The 7,911-nt window shown below is 44.8% G+C and overlaps 1 long non-coding RNA gene across 1 annotated transcript in view; it reads right to left on the bottom strand.

Moving 5' to 3' along the window:
* Positions 1-5,558: 5,558 nt before the first annotated feature.
* The window catches only part of LOC143934864 (uncharacterized), a 58,205-nt gene continuing 55,852 nt past the window's right edge, over positions 5,559-7,911 (bottom strand). The window contains exons 3-4 of the long non-coding RNA XR_013263394.1: positions 7,523-7,718; positions 5,559-5,699 (exon numbers count right to left, since the gene is read on the bottom strand). This is a non-coding gene — a long non-coding RNA (uncharacterized LOC143934864). The remainder of the gene's footprint in view (positions 5,700-7,522; positions 7,719-7,911) is intronic.

Genomic DNA, 7,911 nt, shown 5'->3' with positions numbered 1-7,911 from the left:
CTCTTTTTTCCTCCGCCAGCATAACAATGTGAACGGATAACAAAATTACCAATACACAAGCACAGGACATACTGTAAATACACTAAATGATTTAATAAAAATATGGTACTAAATTATATATTCTAAAAAAGATACATTGTGAAAACAATTTGAATTCATGAGAAAAGATAAAAATTTATAAAAATTAAATAATTAAAAAAATAAATAAATAAATAAATTGATGAACCAAAACCTCATAGATTGAAACATGATTACAATAGAGACCCTGTGTAAATGAATAACTTTAAAAAGGCTCATAGCTCATGTCCAGCTCTTCATTTAACCCATTGGGCGACATAGTGGCCGCCTTAAAAATCCAAAAGGTTTCCCTCTTGCACAATAAGGAAAACCTCTCATGTGTAGAGGAGGTGGGGTACTCATCTCCAGCACATTTTTTATAACAGGTCTCTTGTATCCTTTTTAAGATTATGCTCCAAATACAACCTCCCTGAAACAATGTATTTTTACTACTTGCAGCTTCACCATGTAGTTAAGATTCAGAGCTTATCACGGGACTGGCTTCTCTCTCTCACCCCAATATTTAACTATGTATAATCAGTTACAGAGACCAAAGACATTATATTTCAGTTTTATGGAATATTACTCCTCTCCTATTTGGAAGATTACCCATACAAGGCCAAGGACAAGTGATGAGCGGAATGTTAGTGCCCTTGAAGATGAACAATGGGAAAGTGCTATGAAATCAGCGCTTTTAAGCTTTGATAACACTACGCAGAGGCTCTCACAGCTGTACATTGTACTCCGTACCCACTACACGCCCTTTTACATGCCTTTACATGTGCGTGTTCCAGATTCCTACATGTGGGAAAGCTCTACATTACACAGGTATAGGATAAGTCTCACTCCCACCTCCTCCACCGGACAATGCTCCAGTGAGCATGGAGGGGCAGAGCAAAGAGTCGATGGCTGATCATCACCAACTCTCTGCTCACGAAGCTGTCAGAACAGAGCAATCAGCGGTGTTTGAATGCTCAGTTTTCATGGTTGGAGCCGACGGGGGGACAGATGCAGCATCGGACCAATGCTGCAGCCAACTTGATAAGTATCTAAGATCAGGGGTCAAGTCCTGGGGAAAAAAGTGTGGGAACTCCCACCCAAGATCTACTCCCCGATCAAAAAAATGATACGCTCATATGCACGAACACTTCAAAAGTGGTATTTTTCATCCAATTTCGTATTGTGTATAAGAAGCTTAACTGTTAGTACATAAATAAAAAACAATCCTCAATAAACATAAATATGGTAATTCTCTGAATAATCATCATTCATTCAATTTTGCTTCCATGCAAATGTGAACATCATGTTCTGATCTTTATTGGGGAATGTTATTTTGTATATAGAGTGTTTATGTGGTGAGTTTATACTTCGTCATAAATTAACTGGACAGAATACCTGGGGAGATAGTGATGTGTTCCTGCTTAGGAGATGTATGTTAGCTTGGGGGGCTGCAAACTCTGCAGGGCTCCAACACACACTCGCTTGCTATTCCAACCCTTCACATATTTCCACATAAACTTCCCTCTTGGCATTAAACTTTGCCAGGTATTGCGCTCAGCTTACCACCCCAAACTGATGTTCCTCCCTCAGCTCACCTCTCTCCCTGCATGTCCTGTGAGCAGAATAGCTGTGCTCCTCCTCTGGGTTCTCTCATCATATGGCACTGAAGAAAGAGGAGGGGGGGATTCAGCCGTTCACACAGAGCAAGTATGCAGGAGACTGGGGGGGGGGGGGGGGGGGTTGGATGAGGAGACAGAAAATCAGGAGGGGGAGGAGGGCATCACAAGAGGTCTGACTAAATACAATCTCTTAGCAGCAGGGACCTGATCTACCCATCAGCTAGCTGTGATTGAAGGGTAGATTGAAGAGTAAGCTATCATGGGGCCCCCTACTGGCAATGCCTGAATGGTCAGTCCACCCCTGGTGTGCGGTACTTACTATTGCAAGCTGTCGGTGGCTGCTGGTGTAGCACCTGCCACACTCGCATACTTCAAAGTCTTGCAGGATGCGGCTGCTAACCGGATCTGAGTTCCTGTTATGGAAAAAGTACAGGAACTCCATTCCCATGCGTTCCCGCAGGACTTGAGCCCTGTCTAAGATGCCAGGTATGAGCCAGAGTGTACATTGCATGCACCAAATAAAACGACTGCTAAAAGCGATGAGCAGTTTTTGTCAATAGATACTTTGTTTCTCTGCTGCAAAAAAAACTCGACTTTCTAAAAATTGTTCATGTTCAGTTCTGCTTTAAAATATCAAGCTGCCTCTTAAGCCTAGTACATATGGGCCAAATGTTGGACAGCATTGGCTGGTTCAATAAAAAATAAGCCAACATTTGGCCCATGTGTACTGCAGTCGGTCCGACCTCTGTCGAAGGAGCATGACCGAAAAAGTTCTGCCGAACGACTCCCGATTAGCGCCTCGGTCATTGGCTGAGAGAGCTGACTGGTGTGTTCTGGCAGGGGGGGGGGGCATCCCCCTGTCAGAACACAATAGCACAGCAGAGGAGATCGCTGTGCCAATGTTGGACAGTTAGTACAGTGCAGGGGCGTACCTAGAGCATTCAGCACCTGGGGCGACTCCTATATCTGGCACCCCCCCTCACTTTAAAATGTAAAAACACCGCACTGTGTCCCCTGCATACCTCTGCATCCCCCAATATCTCTTTGTCACTTCTTTGTACCCCCTCTCCAAAACTGGACTCCTTTACATTGCACAGCCCCCCGCAGCTCTGGATCCCTTTACATTACACACCTCTGGACCCCTTTACATTACAAAACCGGTGAACCTCTAGACCCCTTTACATTACACAACCCCCTGTACCTCTAGACCTCTTTACATTACACAGCATCCTGCACCTCTAGACCTCTTTACATTACACAACACCCTGCACCTCAGGACACCTTTACATTACAAAACCCTCTGCACCTTTGGACCCCTTTCAATTACACAGCACCCTGCACCTCTGGACCCATTTACATTACACAACTCCCTGAACCTCAGGGCCCCTTTACATTACATAGCACCCTGCACCTCAGGACACCTTTACATTACAAAACCCTCTGCACCTCTGGACCCCTTTACATTACACAATCCCCTGCACCTCTGGACCCCTTTACATTACACAACCCCCTGCACCTGTGGACCCCTTTATATTACACAGCCCCCTGCACCTGTGGACCCCTTTACATTACACAGCCCCCTGCACCTCTGGACCCCTTTACATTACAAAACCCTATGCACCTTTGGACCCCTTTACATTACACAGCACCCTGCACCTCTGGACCCATTTACATTACACAACCCCCTGAACCTCAGGGCCCCTTTACATTAAACAGCACCCTGCACCTCTAGACCCCTTTACATTACACAACACCCTGCACCTCAGGACACCTTTACATTACAAAACCCTCTGCACCTCCTGGACCCCTTTACATTACACAGCACCCTGCACCTCTGGACCCATTTACATTACACAACCCCCTGAACCTCAGGGCCCTTTACATTGCACAGCACCCTGCACCTCTAGATCCCTTTACATTACACAGCACCCTGCACCTCTGGACCCCTTTACATTACACAACCCCCTGCACCTCTGGACCCCTTTACATTACACAGCACTGTGCACCTCAGGACACCTTTACATTACAAAACCCTCTGCACCTCTGGACCCCTTTACATTACAAAACCCTCTGCACCTCTGGACCCCTTTACATTACACAACACCCTGCACCTCTGGACCCCTTTACATTACACAACCCCCTGCACCTCTGGACCCCTTTACATTACACAGCCCCCTGCACCTGTGGACCCCTTTACATTACACAGCCCCCTGCACCTCGGGACACCTTTACATTACAAAACCCTATGCACCTTTGGACCCCTTTACATTACACAGCACCCTGCACCTCTGGACCCATTTACATTACACAACCCCCTGAACCTCAGGGCCCCTTTACATTACACAGCACCCTGCACCTCTAGATCCCTTTACATTACACAACCCCCTACACTTCAGGACCCCTTTACATTACACAACCCCCTGCACTTCAGGACCCCTTTACATTACACAGCACCCTGAAGCCTTTGGGTTCACACTGGTGTCTTGGAGTTTGTCGCATTGATGAGGTATATGCAGTTTTTCTGCATATAATCCTCATTTTTAGCTGCAGTCCCACAGACGTCTATTAGCTTGTGTAATTTTACTGTGTTTTCTGAAAGATTCAGTATAGAGGACATTTGGTGCGCTTTCAGAAAATGGTGCAAAAATGTGTAACCTAATAGAAGTCTGTGGGACTGTAGTGAAAATTGAGGCAACTGAACCACAGCGCATCAGTGTAAACCCACCTGAGTCCTGGTTCACATATATGCGATGCAGGAATCGGTGAGATTCCAGTGCAGATTCCTGCATTGCATGTTGCTTGTTGGCTGTTCACACTGCCCTTTGCAAGCTGCTACGGGTGTCAATGTAAAATGAATGACATCCCCAGATCGGTTTGCAAATCGCAGTGAGAACTGTGAAATGGTGCAAGAATCGGATTGCATAGGTGTGAACACCCATCCAATCCAATTCCAGTGCAACCAAAAAAAGGGTCCCTCACCATTTTGGTGCAAATGTGATTTCAGCCATACAGTTTGTATGGCTGAATTTGCATCGCACAGACATTGCATGTGATTTACACAGTAATTCAGTGTGAATCACATACAATGTCTATGAACACAGTAGTGTAAACCCTGGTAAAGGAACATGATGGGGAGCATGATGGGAATATGATGGGGACATGATGGAAAGATACTGGAGGACAACAGAGGAAAGAGGGGGAGTGAATGAGATTTGGGAGAGAGAGGGCAGAGTCTGGGCACAGGGACAGTGCTGATAACTTACTTGGATGTTCTTCCTCACACTGTTTAAATGTTCCCGCCCCCACATTCCTTTCAGAGCAGCTCAGCACACAGGCTGCATGGAGCATGGATGGGACACGCAGGGGAGAGAGGGGGCAGAGCTAAGGCAGACTCTTCCATCTCTGTGGAGGGAAGGGGGGGGGGGGATTGTACTCACTCACTGGACTGTTATAATTAAACAGAGTGAGAGCATTGTGACAATGGGTCAGTCTGCCTGAGGTCTCCCTGCTCAGCATGTCACATCGACTGCACTACCAAGCCTGTCCCACTCTCACTGTTTCATACAGGGGAGCTGCCTGACACCCCCCTAATGTGTGGCACCTGGGGCGGACCGCACCCCCTAGTTAGTACGCCACTGGTACAGTGGCTTTTACTGAGCTGTCAGTTTTTTGTTTGTTTTTTTTTCCATTCAGCCCTGCTGTGTTGAATAAAAAAAAAACTACTAGTGTGTACTAGGCTTTACTTTAGTCAAACAACTGTGATGTATAAGCACTTTCATTTGACCTTCTATATTGAGTTTTTACATGTAAATCACTTTACCTGCTAATCTTGAATGATAAAACAAGGTCTGAGAGTTTTTTAAATGAGAATGGCAAGCCAGGTTGAAACAATAAAACTTTATTTATATAATTTGTATGTACAGGATATTTACAAAGGCTAGAAGACAGAGCCATAAACTTAGGCATCACAGGGAAGGGGACGCACACTTCCAGTCTAAAATAGGACTGTAAACAAATTCTTTCCTGGGGAAGTAAACATGAAAAGAGGTGTTAGCACACCATGTTGCTGTTATTTTGCAGTATACATTTCTATACCTGTGAGTAATGCACAAAAACATGTTGTTTATTTGGTGTGAAATGTTAATGGGTTTACTTTTACACAAAGAGAAGAACAAAAAATCTTGTTATGTAGTTTTATAAAGTAATTTAGAGTATCGCAAGTACTTTTAACATTAAAAATTCACTGTTGAGTGGTAGACAATGAGGATCTTCTAAAAAAAACACAAGTGCAGTGATATAGTCCATGGCAATCAATCAGGTGTTATCTTTATTTTTAGGCCTCATTCACATGGTTGTATTTCATGTTCATGCTGCGAGGTTCATGTTTACCCTCACAGTGATGCACAGGTGTCACATGGATGCCCATGCAGGCAATCCCATTCATGGCATTTGGGATGCAGCGGCTGCACAGACACTGCACCTCTGTTGACCTGATGGGGCCCAGGAAAATGGGATAACCCCCCTCTATAAGCAAGTATCAGCAGGGGAATTTTTTTAAATGCAGTAACGAACTGTTGCCCGGGCCCCGATGTGTAGGGGTTGGGCCCAGGCCAGTTGTACTGCTCTATTGGCAGCTCAGCATCCCTGTGCAGGTAAACACAGCCCTTGTTCATACACCCTATATAAAAGGCCTATTAAATTTGGTTTGGCTTGTGAGTCACTGGCAGTGGCAGCTTCTTTATGACACAAGAAACAGATTATGCTGTTGAAACTAAACCTAGGTCATCATATTTTATTGGCTCCTCTGCATTCAATTCATGCAGATACCAGGGATGTTCAACCACTTAGCCCCAGGTCACATACTGGTAAGTTGCCTGACTTTAAGGCTGGGTTCACACCGCTGCGGCAGCGAGAACCGAATGTGATTCGCACCGCACTGCAGTGCAAATCACATCCGATCTCTGTGCGATGCGAGTTCAGCCATACAGATAGTATGGCTGAATTCGCATAGCACCCGCCGCAAACTCGCATGGGACTCTTTTTTTGGTCCACAGCAGAATCGGATCGCATGGGTGTTCACACCATGCGATCCGATTCCTGTCCGAGTTTGCAGATCGCACTGCGATATGCGAACTGATCTGAGGGTGTCATTAACATTTCACTGACACTCCCAGCAGTCCGCATAGGGCAGTGTGAACTGCCGGCGGGAGGCATGCGATGCGGGAAAACGCTGCGGATTCGCGTCGTTCCCGCATCACTCCAGTGTGAACCCAGCCTAAGTGATTATACTGGGATCATCCCGGTATTGGAAACCTGGAGAATGGCCCAGATCAGCTCTATGTTTTAAGAAACAAAGGAACAAACTATTAGTGGTTTTGTAAAAAAACAATCTTTGTATGATCCAAAGCTTTTAAAGTGATTGTAAAGCCTTGTTGGAAAAAACAAAAAACAAAAACAAATATGTTATACTTATCTCCTCTGTGCAGTTGGTTTTGCACAGAGTAGCACGGATCCATCTCTTCTTGGGTTCCTGGTCCCTCCCTCCTATCAAGTGCCCCCACATTCAGCAGCTTCTTATGAGGGCACCGGAGCTGAGTCACAGCTCCATGTGTTAATTTAGACACGGAGCCCTGACCCCACCAAATACTATGTGACATAAAAACACCCACCATTTCATTCTCTAGGACTTCTGCTTGAAAACTATGTAATGTTTATGGGTTTTAAGTAATTTTCTAGAAAAAATACAGATTTTTATATGAAATATAGAAACATGTCAGAAAGGGCTTGTTAACACTACATAAATGTGAATGATAAAACAACGATTGATATAAAGTATGGTAACTTACTCTCGTGGAGGCTGTGTGGAGCTGCAGACCAACCCTTCTTCACAGGGGCATAATTGGTTGATGCTAAATGCTAAACCTCCTTCTGGAACATAACATTTGCTCCCAGCAGATAATTTGCGTTTACAGATCATTTCTCCATGGTGTCTTGCACAGCACATCGATGGTAAACAGTCCTTATCCTGGCGGCATCGGGACCCTGGCATAAGATGTAATTTATTATAGCGAGCGTAAGAATAGAAACAAATACTATTTGTAAATGGTTAATTTTCACACTAGAGTAATGGTGACTCTTATCCCTCTTGTATTAAATGTTATTGTAACTGTACTGTCTCCCCCCATTTTGTAAATTACTGAGCATATTGTTGGCGTTATATCAATTCTAATAATAA

Source organism: Lithobates pipiens, unplaced genomic scaffold (assembly GCF_037356315.1).
Source record: "Lithobates pipiens isolate NorthernLeopardFrog02 unplaced genomic scaffold, aLitPip1_a1.2 Scaffold_28, whole genome shotgun sequence".
NCBI lineage: Eukaryota > Metazoa > Chordata > Amphibia > Anura > Ranidae > Lithobates > Lithobates pipiens.
The sequence above is the reverse complement of the archived record's forward strand: the minus strand, read 5'-3'. Positions and strand labels throughout refer to the sequence as shown.